An 18,159-nucleotide genomic window follows, 5' to 3' on the forward strand; every position below is an offset into this window, starting at 1 on the left:
ACAGAGGGCATCCTGGGATCCTCAGACAGAGTCTTTATCAAACCTATTATAGACTATTCTCAAAGAAAATCGTTGTCAGACCTAATCCAGACTCCAGCCGAATAAAAAACAAAATAAAACCCCAGCTTGTTGGTAGAAGATTAGCATTATTTACAGAGCTGGCTTTCTCTCTCTCCACAATTGTGTGTGTGTCAGTGTGTGATGGGGGAGTCTATCTCGATCTCCCCACAAGCAGATCAGCGATGTACGGTTGAAACAGATGAGCAGTATTCATAACCACTATGGCTGGTGTGTGTGTGTGTGTGTGTGTGTGTGTGTGTGTATAACCTAGCAGTACCCATAGCAGCCTGATTAAAGCATTCTCCACAGATGATTGGAGGTGGTGTTAATATGTTTTCTGCTTCTCTCTACGGGAGGGATGGAACCTGGAGCTCATCACGGAAATTAATTCTCAGCCACGCTATGGGTGGGATGGGAGGGAGGGACGTTCCGCTAGGGTACGTGTGTGTCTGTTTGTGTGTGTCTGTGTCTGTGTGCTGTGTGCGTGTGTGTGTGTGTGTGTGTGTGCGTGCGTGCGTGTGTGTGTGCGTGTGTGTGTCACTCACAGCACAGAGGAGGAAGGAGCAACCGTTGCTCATAGGAGGAGAGGCAATGTGGTGTGTGTGTGTGTGTGCGTTTGTGCTTTAGCACATGGTTGACTTGTCTCTTTGAGCATGGATGACCCTCTCTGCGTGTTCAGGCTCTGCTCAGTGATTCAGATTCCCTAGTTTTTAAACATGAGGTACACATGGGGCCTTTGAGGTACGTCCGACCGATAGGAGGAATGTGGTTCACAACAAAGAAAACCAGAGAGGTAAAAGCTTGGTAAGAACATGACCAGTATCCAATTGTTGTCACAACATTAAGACCCCCAGAAAATATAATTGTGGGAATTATTGTTAAAAAGTAATACATTTCCACAGTTCAATTGTCCCCAAATGACAACAATGCATTACATTTAAAACATCTTCAGCAATCTACACACAAAACCCCATAATGACAAAGTGAAAACTGTTTTTTAGACATTTTAGCAAATGTAATAAAAATTAAAACAGAAATATCTTATTTACATAAGTATTCAGACCATTTACTATGAGACACGAAATTGAGCTCAGGTGCATCTGGTTTCCATTGATCATCCTTGAGATGTTTCTACAACTCGATATCTGCTAAAATGTCTAAAAACTTGTTTTTGATTTATCATTATGGGGTATAGTGTGTAGATTGATGAGGGAAAAAAACGATTTAAGCAATTTTAGAATAAGGCTGTAAGGTAAGTATTCCCAAACTGGGGCAGGCGTACTCGCAATGCCATTGGGGGTGCGCCAAATTAAAATGTGAAAAATCATATATTTCTTTGTTTGTTTTTTTTACACTTTTTTACCCTCACATTTTCAAGCAGTCCATTTATATTTTTCAACGGTGCTATACATTTGAGTTTTCTTTCTCACCTGAGTAGCATCGTTTCACAGCCAAAAGTTAAATTAAACCATCTAGTGTTCAGCGAAATAATAACACTATGAAAAATACAGGTAGCCTGGTCAAATAATTAACATCCAATCACATCCACCCGCCAACCCGCCCGCTCTTTTACGCTCCTGCTACTTTCTGTTCATCATATATGCATAGTCACTTTAATCATATCTACATGAACATACTACCTCAATCAGCCTGACTGTATGTAGCCTCGCTACTTTTATAGCCTCGCTACTGAATATAGCCTGTCTTTTTACTGTTGTTTTATTTCTTTACCTACCTATTGTTCACCTAATACCTTTTTTGCACTATTGGTTAGAGCCTGTAAGTAAGCATTTCACTGTAAAGACCTGTTGTATTCGGTGCACGTGCCAAATAAACTTTGATTTGATTTGATTAACCGTGACTCTCACGCGGGAATTCCACTAACGGTCTGTATGTAGCCAAACATAGCTGTTGCTCATGTAGGTATCTGTACTGATGGCTCAAAAGCCATGACAGGGAGACATAGTGGAGTGGTAATGTGTGTGCAAGCAGTTGCTCCCGACACCAGTTGGGTACACTGCAGCATCCACCAAGAGGCTCTTGCCTCCAAGGGAATGCCTGACAGCTTGGAATATGTTTTGGACACAACAGTGAAAATGGCTAACTTTGTTAAAGTAAGGCCCCTGAACTCTCGTGTATTTTATGCATTATGCAATGATATGGGCAGCGACAATGTAACGCTTTTACAACATACAGAAGTGCTGGTTATCAAGGGGAAAAGTATTGACATGTTAAATTGAGAGACGAGTTTGAAGTTTTCTTTACTGACCATAATTTTCACTTTTTCTCGCCTGAATGATCTGAATCTAGGATTACAGGGACTCTCCACAAAAATACTTTCCGAAGGCACTATAAAATATAATACAAACAAATAAAATACAGATTAACGCATATTGCACATTCAAAAACAAATATACACAATATACACAAAAAGTAGTGAACCAAAACAAACACACTCTTCATTATAAAATTCCTCTGTCCACTGCCTGAACTGCCCTAGGGACCCCAACGCATCTATTCAAAATTTATTTTGGAGATCATTTCAAACATATAGAGCAAGAAAACTAAAGCATGACCTATCTAACTTATCTAACTAAAAGAGTCTCTGGAGTTAAACAACTCTGTGAACGGGTTTGATAACTTTTAATTTGAAATCTTAACAGTGAAGTTAGGTGTCTGAAGATTTACAAGGAGGGCCTTGTACACAAAAATAATGATGTGATCCATGTGACTTCAAAAAGGTCCAGCCAACCGTTTGGTAAAGAATTCAGTGATGAGTAATGGCTTCCAGGGTTTTAAGAGTAGAGGCAGCTGCAGTTTGATAAATAGTATCATCATAATCAAGAGCAGGTAGAAAGGTTGACTGCACAATCTGCTTCCTGTTGACTAGAGAGAGAGACAAAATCTGTTTTTGTAAAAAAAAAACAAGCACACTTTAAATCTTAGTTTCTTAACAAGCTCATTTGTATGTTTTTTAAAAGACAAATCATTGTAAAATACCAAAATATGTGTTTGCAAGGACTGGTTCAATTATAGTACCATCCAACGTGAGAAGATGCAATCCCTCTGAGACAATCTTACAAGAGCATTGAAAACAACATGTGTTTAATTTTGCCCGTATTAAGCACAAGTTTTAAATCAGTTAAGGCTTCCTGCACAACTGTAAAATCAGAATGTAGCCTTGTCACAGACAGGTCAGCTGTCGGGGCAATTGCATAGACAATAGTATCATCCGCATATCAATGAAATTTACCATTTTTAACAGATTAATAGCATTTCTATATGTAATATATAATAGCATTTCTATAAATTGTGAAAAGAACAGGTGCTAGTATCAACCCCTGCATAACACCTTTATGCACTTCAAGAAATTGCAGACTTAACCCGATCAATCACGATGGCCTGAGTTCTGTCATTAAGATAATCATGAAACCAAGTGCAGGCGTCAGAGCCCAGGCCAATCGAGGACAACTTGTTCAATAAAATAGCATGATTAACAATATCAAATGCTTTTGACAGGTCCACAAACAAGGCAGCACAGTTCATTTTAGTGTCTAAAGCATTGACAATATCATTAACAACTAACGTGGTAGCTGTGATAGTGCTGTGCACTAGCCTAAACCTAGATTGATTTATAGTCAACATACCATGCTCAGAAGTTTCTTATTTACCAAATATTTGAGAATCTTGGCTAGATATGGAAACCTGGAGATGGGACGATAATTATCAAGATCATTACTGTCCCGCCCTTAATGAGTGGCAGCACATAAGCGGTTTTCCATACTTTTGGAATATTTCCTGAGCCAGCAATGAGGAGGGTAGCACACTTGAGCAGACCCTGCTCCAGTTGGTCAGCCCCTGAGGATTTCTAGGTATAGCAAGTAAGGCATCAATTACTTCTTTTTCTGTGTATTGCCGAAATGCAAAAAAATCCACTACCATTTACTGAGTCAATCTGCAAAATTCCAGAATCAGTGTTGAGGCCACTCTAGGAGATTGAAGGGTTAGACGCTCTTTTCGAAAAGATAGCCATTAACTCAAAAGGTATATATGCTAGCTAGCTTTGGCAACTAATGTGCAGCGCAATATAAGATGCAGCTAGAATTGTATGTAGCAACAACGCGGCAGCACACACAATAACCCTTGATGAAAAATTGTTACCTTGAAATTGTTACTTTAAACAGACTGTAATAGCAGCTAGCGTATCGGCATTGAATAAAGAGGTCTGGAGGCTGCTAAGTAGGTTTTAATTCCAAAAAGCACCCTGTTCCCTATAAAGTGCACTTTTTTTGACCAGGGAATAAGGTTCCATTTGGGAGGCGAAATGGTATCTATTCACCCTGTATCCTCCAAACCGGCACTCAACTATAACATTAAGAATAATACAGTTAACCCCTAGGGGACGAAGAACAGAAACCAGAGCAGCCACAGACCAGATAGAATAGATACCAGTAAAAAAAAAACTTTTTTTAGGGTATTTTCTAACTAATCGTTCATGGAGAGAATTCATAATTAATTGTAACTCACACACACACACGCACACACACACACGCACACACACACACGCACACACACACACACACACACACACACACACACACACACACACACACACACACACACACACACACACACACACACACACACAAACACTTGAAAAACAATGGCAAGGTGGTGCAGACAGATGGCACCTTGCTTTGAGCCCCTACTAAACATCGCAGTTTAAAACATTGTGTGTTTTTTGTAGTTTTCTTCTCTCATTTTCTTAATCAGTTAGTTTCACCAATACTTCATACACCCGGGCAGAACTATTGGAAAATTAATAACTTACTCACCGTCCACCCGAACTTCCGGAGACGGCGTAACAATGGACTAGCCATTTCGGTGAGACTTCGGGCTTCCTGAGAGTCCAACCAGAGAGTAGGAAGCGGAGACACCAACGGAGAGGCAGACGTGGCGGGGTCTTAGTGAGATTAAGGCGCCGGGTGACCCGTCCTCCATTACCAAGCATACTACCCGCCAATGTCCAATTAATAAACTTGACGAACTCAGAGCGAGGATCTCCTTCCAGAGGGAAATCAGATTCTGCAACATGCTCTATTTTTCTGAGACTTGTCTCTCCCCCAACATCCAAACGATTTATATACAACCAGAGGGTTAACCGTCTTTTGAGCAGACAGGAAGCGAGCTGTCTCTGGCAAGATCAAAAGTGGTGGGCTCTGTTTTATGACCAACAACATTGTGACGGGTGAAACATACAGGAACTTGCGAGAATACTTGGTTTTCAAATATCACCCTTTTTACCTTCCAAGATAGTTCTCAGGGATTATCGCCATGGCTGTGTACATCCCGCCCGAAGTGTACACCAAAAATGCTCACAAAGATATTCATTGGACAATGAACAAACTGGAGACTGTATACCTGGAGGCAGCGTTCATTGTTGTGGGGGAGTTTTATAAAGGTAATTTGAGGTACTTGCTCCCAAATTATTACTAACACATTGACAGTCCTACTCGTGGAAATTCAGCACTTGACCATTGCTACATGACATTTAGACACAGGTATAAGGCTATTTCCCATCCTCCTTTTGGTAAATCTGACAATGATGCCATTATGTTTATCCCCGCCTAAAATCAAAGACTCAAGAGGGAAGTTCCAGTGGTCAGGTCCACACAATGTTGGTCCAACCAATCAGAATCTACTCGCCAAGACTGTTTTGATCACGTGGACTGGAAACATTTCCGGGTCGAATCTGTTAATTTAGTCACCGGGTTTCATAAAAAAATGCATAGATGACGTGATAGCGATAGTGACTTTCAAAACTTACCTGAATCGAAAACTGTCTATCGATGACAGCCTTGTAGGGAAACTGAAGGAGAGAGATGCTGCTTATAAACACGGCAAGGTTGCTCGGGACAATAGTATGGTTAAACAGTACAATTACGACCTACTCAGATTGATCAAGATGGCGAAACACAAGTAAAGGAACAAAATGGAGGAGCAATTCAGCGGGTCAGATACAAGGTGTATATATGGCAGAGGCTCCTAAAGATCACGGATTTAAAAAAAAGCAGGCATCAAAGCCACCCTACTTTTCTCATGCTTTGTGCACAATGACAAGGGCTATGTACTTACGGTCTCCATGGAGGACGTATGTAACTCATTCAAATGTGTTAACCCTTCGCAAGGCTGCTGGCCCAGACAGAATCCCTAGCCTCGCCTTCAGAGTATGTGCAGACCAGCTGGCTCTTGTGTTTTCAAATATTTTTAAACTCTTTCTAGCTCAGGCCACTACCCCAACCTGCTTCAAGATGTCCACTATTATCCCCGTGCCCAGGAAAGGGTAACTAAGTAACTAAACTCAATGACTAGCACTTACCTCCATCATCATGAAGTGCTTCGAGAGGCTAGTTAAAAACTACACCACCTCCTCCCTCCCTGACACACTCGACCCTCTCCAATTCGCCTACCGCCCTGACAGATCCACAGGCGATGCAATTGCCATTGCACTACACACTGCCCTCACCCACCTGGACAAAAGTAATGCATATGTGAGGATGCTGCTCATTGACTACAGCTCGGCCTTAAATACAATAGTGCCCTCTAAGCTCACCACAAAGCTCATGGCCCTGGGACTGAACTCCTCCCTCTGCAATTGGGTCCTGAACTTCCTGACGGGCCGCCCGCAGGTGGTGAAGGTAGGCAAAGTTACCTCCTCTACACTGATTCTCAACACTGGGGCCTCACATGGGTGCGTCCTCAGTCCCATCCTGTACTCCCTGTATACCCATGATTACATGTCCTCACACAGTTCCAACTCCATTAGTAAGTTTGTTGAGACACCACAATAGTACACCTGATTACCAACAAGCAACAGATGGCCAACAGGGATGAGGTAGGCACTCTGATGGCATGGTGCCAGGTAAACAACTTCTCCCTCAACAGCAAAACAAAGGCGCTGGTTGTGGACTTCAGGAGAATCCAGGCTGGGCACGCCCCCATCATCATCAACGAGGCCGCCTTGCAGATGGTCAAAAACGGCAAGATCCTCATCGTGCACATCGCCGAGAAGCTGAAATGGTCAAACCACACGGACACCGTGGTGAAGAAGGCACGTCAGCAACACTTCAACCTCAGGATGCTGAAGAAATGCAACCTTTCCCAGATGTTCTTTCTACAGGAGCACCACTGTCAGGCAGCATCATGTCCTGGTAGGGCAACTCCACCGCTGCGGACTAAAAGGCGCTACAGAGGGTGGTAGGCTTAGCCGAGCGCACCATTGGGTGCATACTGCCTGCCTTCCAGGACACCTACAACACCAGGTTTTGCAGGAAGGCCAAAAAGATAATCAAGGACCCAAGCCGCCATAGCCTGTTCTCCCTGCTTCCTTAACTCAGACGTGGGCAGTACAGGAGCATCAGGGCATCCCCCCTCCCTCCTTGCTGCTCCCCTTATGTATATTGTACCCCCCAAAAACAATTACCGTTCCCCCACCCACCCCGCAATGGAGAATTATCATTGTTATAAAGTAAATATGTATACTGTTTATTACTCTTCCATTCACTCCCTACTTCCCCCCTGCTGCTCCCCCACGAACATTCCCCAATGGACTCTTCCCCTGCCCCCACCACCCAATGGTAATTATCATTGCTACAGTAGTAAATGTGTATATTATTGTTATTACTATTATTATTATTGTTACTATCAACATTTTGTCTTATTGACTTTCACTGTAACCTACAACTACATCTGTGTCCCTGTACATAATAAACTCAATCTAATATTATCGAATCTAAAGACAAAACATACCAACAAAAGTACCATAAAAGACAACAGTCCTAACTCTCATACACAGTATACTGTGTGCTTTTGATTACAGTACCTACCATGGCCTGCTACACACTGTGCTGGTAGTTGCTGGAAGTTGGTGTATGTTGGTGTTTTCTCATATTTAACGGTGCACACTACACCTCTGTCTGTGTGTGTGTGTGTGTGTGTGTGTGTGTGTGTGTGTGTGTGTGTGTGTGTGTGTGTGTGTGTGTGTGTGTGTGTGTGTGTGTGTGTGTGTGTGCGTGCATGCGTGCGTGCACGTGTGTGCGGCTTGTAGCGGAGGCCTCTGTTGATTGTTTAGTGGGTTGAGAATGGACTCTTAATTAGCCAATTCACGGAGCCTGTGTTCCCAACTATGCCTGTTCCCCTGAGCCAACCACACACACACACACACATCTTTACACTACAATGGTATGGCAGAACATCTCTTCAGCCTCCCTCCCTTCCTCCCACATCTCCCTCCCCTACTCCCTCCATTCAAAACAGACCATCGGAGGAAAATAATAAGAAATGTAAGAAAGCAGAACAAATGTATGCAGCCAATTATTCCAAGGGGTAAATGCTCCTTCTGTTTTTTAATTGCAGAGTGGCGATGAATTGTATTAACTCTGGGAGGCAGATATGAAACTTGGTGCGGATCGAGTAGTTGGAATTGGAAAAGGCATTAATGGCATCTTTAGAAAGGATGCAAATCATTATCTTGTTGTTATTGTGCTCTCTTGTACAATTATAAGGTGAAGATCATTCAGCGCAGAAGCTCTACATGTATGTTTAATGTGATGTCATTCTAGTGTGGGTGTGTGTGTGGATGTGTTTAACTATTCTTGTGGGGACCAGAAGTCACCACAAGAATGGTAAACTAACAAACAGTTCACCACCTGGGACATTTTGTTAGTCCCCACAAGGTGAAAAGCTTTTTCTAGAGGGTTTAGGGTTAAGGTTAAAATTAGTGCTAGAATTACAATAAGGGATAGGGTTTGGAGCTAAGGTTAGTTTTAGGTTTAGGGTTAGGGCCTAGGGTTAGGTTTAGGGTTAGGTTTAGGGTTAGGTTTTTGGGTTAGGGTTAGGGTTAAGGCTAGGGTAAGAGTATGGGTTAGGGTTAGGTTTAGGGTTACGGGTAATGGAAAATAGGATTTTGAATGGGGACTGAATTCTGTGTCTCCACAAGGTTAGCTGTACAACACCGTGTGTGTATGTCTGTGTGTGTGCACGTGCGTGTGTGTGTGTGTGTGTGTGTGTGTGTGTGTGTGTGTGTGTGTGTGTGTGTGTGTGTGTGTGTGTGTGTGTGTGTGTGTGTGTGTGTGTGTGTGTGTGTGTGTGTGTGTGTGTTTGTGTGCGTTTTCCAAACCTGCCTCATACACCACAAATTCCCTCCATTACTATTATGTGAAAGTCTTAACATGATAAATGAACAAAGAGAAAACAATACCTTGAAAAAAATCCATAAATGTATCATTCTTGTGCAATACTAAATGCCTAGGTTTACCTCCAATGTACTCTCTTCCAACCATACCTTTGTCTGTACATTATGCCTTGATTCTATGCTATCGTGCCCAGAAACCTGCTCCTTATACTCTCTGTTCCGAACGTGCTAGACGGCCAGTTCTTATAGCCTTTAGCCGTACCCTTATCCTACTTCTCCTCTGTTCCTCGAGTAATGTAGAGGTTAATCCAGGACCTGCAGTGCCTAGCTCCACTCCTACTCCCCAGGTTCTCCCATTTCTTGACTTCTGTAACCGTAAAAGCCTTGGTTTCATGCATGTTAACATTAGAAGCCTACTCCCTAAGTTTGCTTTATTCACTGCTTTAGCACATTCTGCCAACTCGGATGTCTTAGCTGTGTCTGAATCCTAGCTTAGGAAAACCACCAAAAACCTAAAAATGTCCATACCTAACTAAAACATTTTCCACCAAGATAGAACTGCCAAAGGGGGTGGTGTTGCAATCTACTGCAGAGATAGCCTACAGAGTTCTGTTATATTATCCAGGTCTGTACCAATACATTTCAAGCTTCTACTTCTAAAAATTCACCTTTCCAGAAACAAGTGTCTCACCGTTGCCACTTGCTATAGACCACCCTCTGCCCCAAGCTGTGCCCTGGACATCATATGTGAATTGATTGCCCCCCATCTATCTTCTGAGCTCGTGCTGCTAGGTGACCTAAACTGGGACATGCTTAATTAACACCCAGGCCATCCTACAATCTAAGCTTGATGCCCTCAACCTCACACAAATTATCAATGAACCTACCAGGTACAACCCCAAATCCATAAACACGGACACCCTCATAGATACTGTGTCATCCTAACTAACTCACACATCTGCTGTTTTCAACCAAGATCTCAGCGATCACTGCCTCATTGCTTGCATCAGTAATGGGTCTGCGGTCAAACGACCACCCCTCATCACTGTCAAACGCTCCCTAAAACACTTCAGCGAGCAGGCCTTTCTAATCGAACTGGCCGGGGTATCCTGGAATGACATTAATCTCATCCCGTCAGTAGAGGATGCCTGGTTATTCTATAAAAGTGTCTTCCTCACCATCTTAAATAAGCATGCTCCAATCAAAACATTTTGAATCAGGAATAGATATTGCCCTTGGTCCACTCCAGACCTGGCTTCCCTTGACCAGCACAAAAATATCATGTGGAGTTCTGCATTAACATTGAATAGCCCCCGTGATTTGGAACTTTTCAAGGAAGTTAGGAACCAATATACACAGGCAGTTAGGAAAGCTAAGGCTAGCTTTTTCAAACAGAAATTTGCATCCTGTAGTACAAACTCAAAAAAGTTTGGGGATATTGTAAAGTCTATGGAGAATAAGAGCACCTCCTCCCAGCTGCCCACTGCACTGAGGCTAGGAAACACTGTCACTACCGATAAATCCACAATAATTGAGAATTTTAAGAAGCATTTTTCTACGGCTGGCTATGCTTTCCACATGGCTACACTTACCCCGGTCAACAGCCCTGCGCTCCCCACTGCAACTCTCCCAAACCCCCCCCACGTCTCCTTCACCCAAATCCAGATAGCTGATGTTCTGAAAGATCTGCAAATTCTGGACCCCTACAAATCAGCTGGGCTAGACAATCTGGATCCTCTCCTTCTAAAATTATCTGCCAAAATTGTTGCTACCCCTATTACTAGCCTGTTCAACCTCTCTTTCTCATCTGAGATCCCCATAGATTTGAAAACTGCCATGGTCATCCCCCTCTTAAAACGGGGAGACACTCTACACCCTAACTGCTACAGACCTATATCTATTCTACCCTGCCTTTCTAAGGTATTTGAAAGCCAAGTTAACAAACAGATTACCGACCATTTCGAATCTCACCGTACCTTTTCCGCTATGCAATCTGGTTTCAGAGCTGGCCATGGGTGCACCTCAGCCACGCTCAAGGTCCTAAACAATATCATAACGGCCATCGATAAGGGACATTACTGTGCAGCCGTATTCATCAACCTGGCTAAAGCTTTCGACTCTGTCAATCAGAACATTCCTATTGGCAGACTCAGCAGCCTTGGTTTCTCAAATGATTGCCTCGCTTGGTTCACCAACTACTTCTCAGCTAGAGTTCAGTATGTCAAATTGGAGAGCCTGTTGTCCGGACCTCTAGCAGTCTCTATGGGGGTACCGCAGGGTTCAAGTCTCGGGCCGACTCTCTTCTCTGTATACAGCAATGATGCCGCTCTCGCTGCTGGTGATTCTTTGATCCACCTCTACGCAGACGACACCATTCTGTATACCTCTGTCCCTTTTTTGGACACTGTGGTAACTAACCTCCAGATGAGCTTCAATGCCATACAACTCTCCAAGCCCTCCTGTTCTCCACTCATTACCTTTATTAACTGCAGCTGTTTGAACTCGTTACCTGTATAAAATACACCTGTCCACACACGGAATCAAAAAGACTCCAACCTCTCCACAATTGCCAAGACCAGGAATCTGTGTAAGGACATCAGGGATAAAATTATAGACCTGCACAAGGCTGGGAGGGCTACAGGACAATAGGCAAGCAGCTTGGTGAGAAGGCAAAAACTGTTGACGCAAATAGTAGAAAATGGAAGAAGTTCAAGATGACTGTTAATCACCCTCTGTCTGGGGCTCCATGCAAGATCTCACCTCGTGGGGCATCAATGATCATGAGGAAGGTGAGGGATCAGCCCATAACTACACGGCAGGACCTGGCCAATGACCTGAAGAGTGCTGGGACCACTGTCTCAAAGAAAACCATTAGTTACACACTACGCCGTCATGGATTAAAATCCCGCAGCGCATACAAGGTCGCCCTGCTCAAGCCAGCGCATGTCCAGGCCTGTCTGAAGTTTGCCAATGACCATCTAGATAATCCAGAGGAGGAATGGAAGAAGGTCCTGTGGTCTGATGAGACAAAAATAGAGCTTTTTGGTCTAAACTCCACTCGCCGTTTTGGGAGGAAGAAGAAGGATGAGTTCAACCCCAAGAACACCATCCCAACCGTGAATCATAGAGGTGGAAACATCATTCTTTGGGGATGTCTTTCTGCAAAGAGGACAGGACGACTGCACCGTATTGAGGGGAGGATGGATGGGGCCATGCATCGCGAGATGTTGGCCAACAACCTCCTTCCCTCAGTAAGAGCATTGAAGATGGGTCGTAGCTGGGTCTTCCAGCATGACAACGACCCAAAACACACAGCCAGGGCAACTAAGGAGTGGCTCCGTAAGAAGCATCTCAAGGTGCATCTCAAGGTCCTGGTGTGGCCTAGCCTAGTCTCCAGACTTGAACCCAATATACAATCTTTGGAGGGAGCTGAAAGTCCATATTGCCCAGCGATAGCCCCGAAACCTGAAGGATCTGGAGAAGGTCTGTATGGAGGAGTGGGCCAAAATCCTTGCTGCAGTGTGTGCAAACCTGGTCAAGAACTACAGGAAATGTATGATCTCTGTAATTGCAAACAAAGGTTTCTGTACCAAATATTAAGTTTTGCTTTTCTGATGTATCAAATACTTATGTCATGCAATAAAATGCAAATTAATTACTTAAAAATCATACAATGTGATTTTCTGGATTTTTGTTTTAGAACTAAGGTCAGAACGTGACAGTACCCCCCCCCCCCCCCGCAAAACCTGAACCTATAGGGGAGGGTCTGGGTTTGCGTCTGTCCGTGGTGGCGGCTCTGGCGTGGGACGTGGTTGTCCGTGGTGGCGGCTCTGGCGCGGGACATGGTCCCCACTCCACCATAGTCTTTGTCCTCTTCCTTACCCGCCTCCGTGGCGCCTTTAGAGCGGTGACCCTCGCCATCGACCTCGGACTCTGGCAGCTCAGGACAGGCAGGAGCTTCTGGCAGCTCAGGACAGACGGGAGACTCTGGCAGCTCAGGACAGACGGGAGACTCTGGCAGCTCAGGACAGACGGGAGACTCTGGTAGCTCAGGACAGATGGAAGACTCTGGCAGCTCAGGACAGACGGGAGACTCTGGCAGCGCTGGGCTGTGCTGTGAACCGGGGCCACCGTGTGTAGGGCTGGTGCCATGTACCCCGGCCCAAGGAGACGCACTGGAGACCAGATGCCTCAATACAAAAGTGGTCAGATTAAGTGAATGCTTAGCCACTGTTTCGCTTGCATAGAATGGAATATGTTCCCGGTTCAGTCACCGGCTTCGTCAATAAGTGCATTGACGATGTTGTCCCCACAGTGACAGTACGCACATATCCCAATCAGAATCCATGGATTACAGACAACATCACTGAGCTAAAGTCTAGAGCAGACACTTTCTAGGAGCGAAACACTAATCCGGACCTTTGTACAAAATCCTTCTTCTCCCTCAGACGAACCATTGTAATGGCTCTTGCCATGTATCGTGCCATGTATCATCACTGCAGGCTTCGTGCCATGGATCATCACTGGAAGCTTTGTGCCATGGATCATCACTGCAGGTTTCGGGCCATGGATCATCACTGCAAGCGATGCAAGGAGATCTGGAGCGTATTGCTGGCACAACGCGTCCTGGCTAAATACTGAATACCCCCAGTAGCACGGCAAGTGCGGGGAGCTGGCACAGGCCACACTGGGTTGTGCTGGCGAACTGGGGATACAGTGCATAGAGCTGGCACGGGATATACTGGGCCGAAGAGATGCAGCGGAGACCAGGAGCGCTGAGCCGGCACAATCCTTCCTGGCTGAATGTCCACTCTAGCACGGCACTGCGCACTGGAGACACAGTGCGCATCACCGCACAACACGGTGCTTGACCGGTCACACACTCCCCACAGTAAGCACGGGGAGTTGGCTCAGGTCTAAACCCTGACTCTGCCAATCTCCCCATGTGGTCCCTCCCAAAACAATTTGGGGGCTGCCCCGTGTGCTTGCTTCGATGTCGCGAACCCCTGTGCCAATTTTGTTCCTCCCTTGCTGCCTCCGTCTGCTCCCATGGAAGGCAATCCATTCCGGCCTAGATCTCCTCCCACGTCCAGGATCCTTTACCATCTAAGATGTCCTCCCATGTCCAGTTCTCCTGGCCACGCTGCTTGGTCCGTTTTGGGTAGGATCTTGTGTAACGGCTCTCGTTTGTTGAAAAGTGGACCAAAAGTGTTCATGATTTTAATATTCAAAAACACTCAAGCAAAATAACAAAAGGCAAAAACGAAAGCACACAGTTCTGTCAGGCAAAAACACTAAACAGAAAACAAGATACCACAAAGCCCAAAAGGAAAAGGACAACTTATATTTGATCCCCAATCAGAGACAACGATAGACAGCTAGCTGCCTCTGATTGGGAATCACACAAGGCCACAAACAAAGAAAAAGAAAACATAGACTTTCCCACCCGAGTCACACCCTGACCTAACCAAACATAGAGAATAATAAGGATCTCTACGGTCAGGGCGTGACAACCATCAAACAGGCAAAGCATCAATACAGGACCAAGATTGAATCCTACTACACCAGCTCTGATGCACTTCGGCTGTAGCAGGTCTTGCAAACTATTACAAAGGGAAACCCAGCCATAAACTGCCCAGTGATTTGAGGCTATCAGACGACCTAAAAGCCTGCTCGCTTCGAGGCAAGCAACACTGAACCATGAAAGAGAGCACCAACTGTTCCAGACGACTGTGTGATCACGCTCTCCGTAGCCGATGTGAGTAAGACCTTTAAACAGGTTAACATTCAGAGGATTGCAGGGCCAGATGGATTACCAGGTTGAGTACTCAGAGCATGCACTGACCAGCTGGCAAGTGTATTCACTGACATTTTTAACCTCTCCCTAACCCAGTCTATAATACAGTGGGGAGAACAAGTATTTGATACACTGCCGATTTTGCAGGTTTTTCTCCTTACAAAGCATGTAGAGGTCTGTAATTTTTATCATAGGTACACTTCAACTGTGAGAGACGGAATCTAAAACAAAAATCCAGAAAATCACATTGTATGATTTTTAAGTAATTAATTTGCATTTTATTGCATGACATAAGTATTTGATACTTATGATAAGCCAATGCTAGGTAAAGCTCTGCCTTATCTCAGTTCACTGGTCACGATGGCAACACCCACCCGCAGCACGCGCTCCAGCAGGTGTATTTACCTACCTCATCCCCATACTGTTTCTATTTATTTACTCTTCTGCTCTTTTGCACACCAGTACCTCTACCTGCACATGACCATCTGATCATTTATCACTCCAGTGTTAATCTGCTAAATTGTAATTATTCGCCTACCTCCTCATGCCTTTTGCACACAATGTATATAAACTCTCTTTTTTTTACTTTTTTCTACTGTGTTATTGACTTGTTTACTGTTTACTCCATATGTAACTCTGTGTTGTTGTCACACTGTTATGCTTTAACTTGGCCAGGTCACAGTTGTAAATGAGAACTTGTTCTCAACTTGCCTACCTGGTTAAATAAAGGTGAAAGAAATAAAAAATATAAAAAATAAAAAGCAGAAAAGCAGAACTTAATATTTGGTACAGTTCTTGACCAGGTTTGCACACACTGCAGCAGGGATTTTGGCTCACTACTCCACTACTGGCTCACAGACCTTCACCAGATCCTTCATGTTTCGGGGCTGTCGCTGGGCAATATGGACTTTCAGTTCCCTCCAAAGATTTTCTATTGGGTTCAAGTCTGGAGACTGGCTAGGTGTTAAGGGATTTTTTTGATCAATAATGACTAATTATGTATACATTTCAATCAGGACTGACTAATCAGAAAACTATTATGTTACTGTATAGATGTATGAATTTTCTTTTAATCCTAGTACTGAATATAATGTGTGTAATTATAATCAAGAAGTAGAACAATGACTGTCTGTTCCTTGGTAGAAACAAATGAACATATCATCAGACTGGCTGGAATGCTGATCTACACAGGAAGACCTTGGCTTGGTCACAAATTATCTAAAGTGGTGGGCGACGATGTAGGAAGGCTTGAGAACTATACTGCCATTGTACCGGAGTGGAGGAGGGACGGGACAGTTCGAAACCTCATGTCATTTTCAGTTTATAACCATTGTTGGGAACATTGTTGGAAACAAAACCACAGAGCGCTTACAGAACTGTGCCAAGAACACTAATACAACCACCATTGTGACAACTAGATGTGACTTCATTCTAATACAACCACTAAAACTAGATGTTACCCACAGGAGGTTGGTGGCAGCTTAATTGGGGAACAGGCTCGTGGTAATGGCTGGAGTGGAATAGCTGGAATGGAATCAAATTCATGATTTCCAAGTGTTAGATGCCATTCCATTTGCTCCGTTCCAGACATTATTATGAGCCGTCCTCCCCGCCGCAGCCTCCACTGATGAGACCACATACTAAATCTATATTCCAAGTGAGGATGTAGTGGCTAAAGAAGAGACATTACATGCGTCATCTGGATTTAACTTTCTCCAGTATTTCAGCAAGGGATTTTCAGTAGTATTCTTATTTATTTACAAGTGATCCTTTCTATGGTTTATCCCACTTGCAACAATCACACTTGTTCTGAAATGTATTGCTATTCTAATGGTGTTTTTCTTGTAAGAGCTCATGTAGGATTTCTGGTAACACTTGGATATTCCATCTGCAGATGCTCTAAAGATTATATACAGACTCAGTAACAATTCAAGTAACTATCTACAAACCAACCAGAGGCAGACAGCTGCTACAGGCCAGGCCAGGGTGTGTCTTTGTGGCACACAATAGAGGAGGTGGTGCCGAGTACCCCCTAACGTGCTGCAGGGAGAGCCTCTGTGGTGTGCTATGGAGGTGGTGCCCATAGCCCGATGCCGACGCTAGACAGCTGCCAGCTATGGTGAGTCTCTGTGGCACTCAGTAGAGGTGGTAGGGTGCCGTGTGCCCACTGCGGACAGCTGGCTACCCATGAATCAGAGGCATGGTGCCCACTGCACAGACCAGGTATGTGTGTGTGTGTCACCTTTTATGCATGCCAGTACAGTTAAACTTCCCGACCCACTCGGCCTGCCCGGCTATAGCTTCCATACCTTACCTAATATGCATGCTAATACAGCTGAACTTTACAGTCTCAGTCTGTAGAAATATAATTACTAGAATGCACAATTTTCTTTCAAGTAAATATTGTGTGATTGTATTTCTATGTCTCACTCAGTGTGTCCAGACAGGGTCAGGGCTTCAATGGCATCCTATTCTTCTTTGAGGTAGTGAGCTATATTGGATCCAGGGTGAAGTTTTCCCTAGGTACAGATTGAGGATCAGCCCTCCCCCCCAAATTCCTAATGGGAAAATGCAAAACTGAGCCAAGATCAGCATCTAGGGGCAACTTCACCCTATACCTGTGCACTCTGAGGTTGAGGGCTGTGACATCACTAACCTTTGACCATATGACCTTATATTTATGAACTGAGAATGTTTTCAAAGGACAAAATGCTTATGTTCCTTAGAAAAAACACTACAGTACATAAATCTGTCGGTCGCAAATGTATACAAATATCCATATGAATTCTATATGATAAAACATGCTACAAGATCCCAACAAGACACAATGTTATATATTAGATTAACAAAATGTTATAAATCTGAGTAATAAACACTCATCACCTAAAAAAGGAGACAGAATAGACTGTCACAGCCTGATATGCCTCACCTGTCTTTGTGCTTGTCTCCACCCCCTCCACGTGTCATCCATCTTCCTCATTATCCCCAGTGTATTTATACCTGTATTCTCTGTCTGTTGCCAGTTCGTCTTGTCAAGTCTTACCAGCGTGTTTTCCCGTCTCCCTGCTTTCTCAAGTTCTGTTCCCTAGTTTCCCCAAATCGGGCCATT

The 18,159-nt window shown here is 44.1% G+C and overlaps 1 protein-coding gene across 1 annotated transcript in view; it reads right to left on the reverse strand.

Moving 5' to 3' along the window:
* LOC135547567 (receptor tyrosine-protein kinase erbB-4-like) overlaps positions 1 to 18,159 on the reverse strand; it is a 638,243-nt gene that overhangs the window by 197,529 nt on the left and 422,555 nt on the right. The gene's annotated exons all lie outside the window — the stretch shown is intronic.

Source organism: Oncorhynchus masou, chromosome 10 (assembly GCF_036934945.1).
Source record: "Oncorhynchus masou masou isolate Uvic2021 chromosome 10, UVic_Omas_1.1, whole genome shotgun sequence".
Taxonomy (NCBI): domain Eukaryota; kingdom Metazoa; phylum Chordata; class Actinopteri; order Salmoniformes; family Salmonidae; genus Oncorhynchus; species Oncorhynchus masou.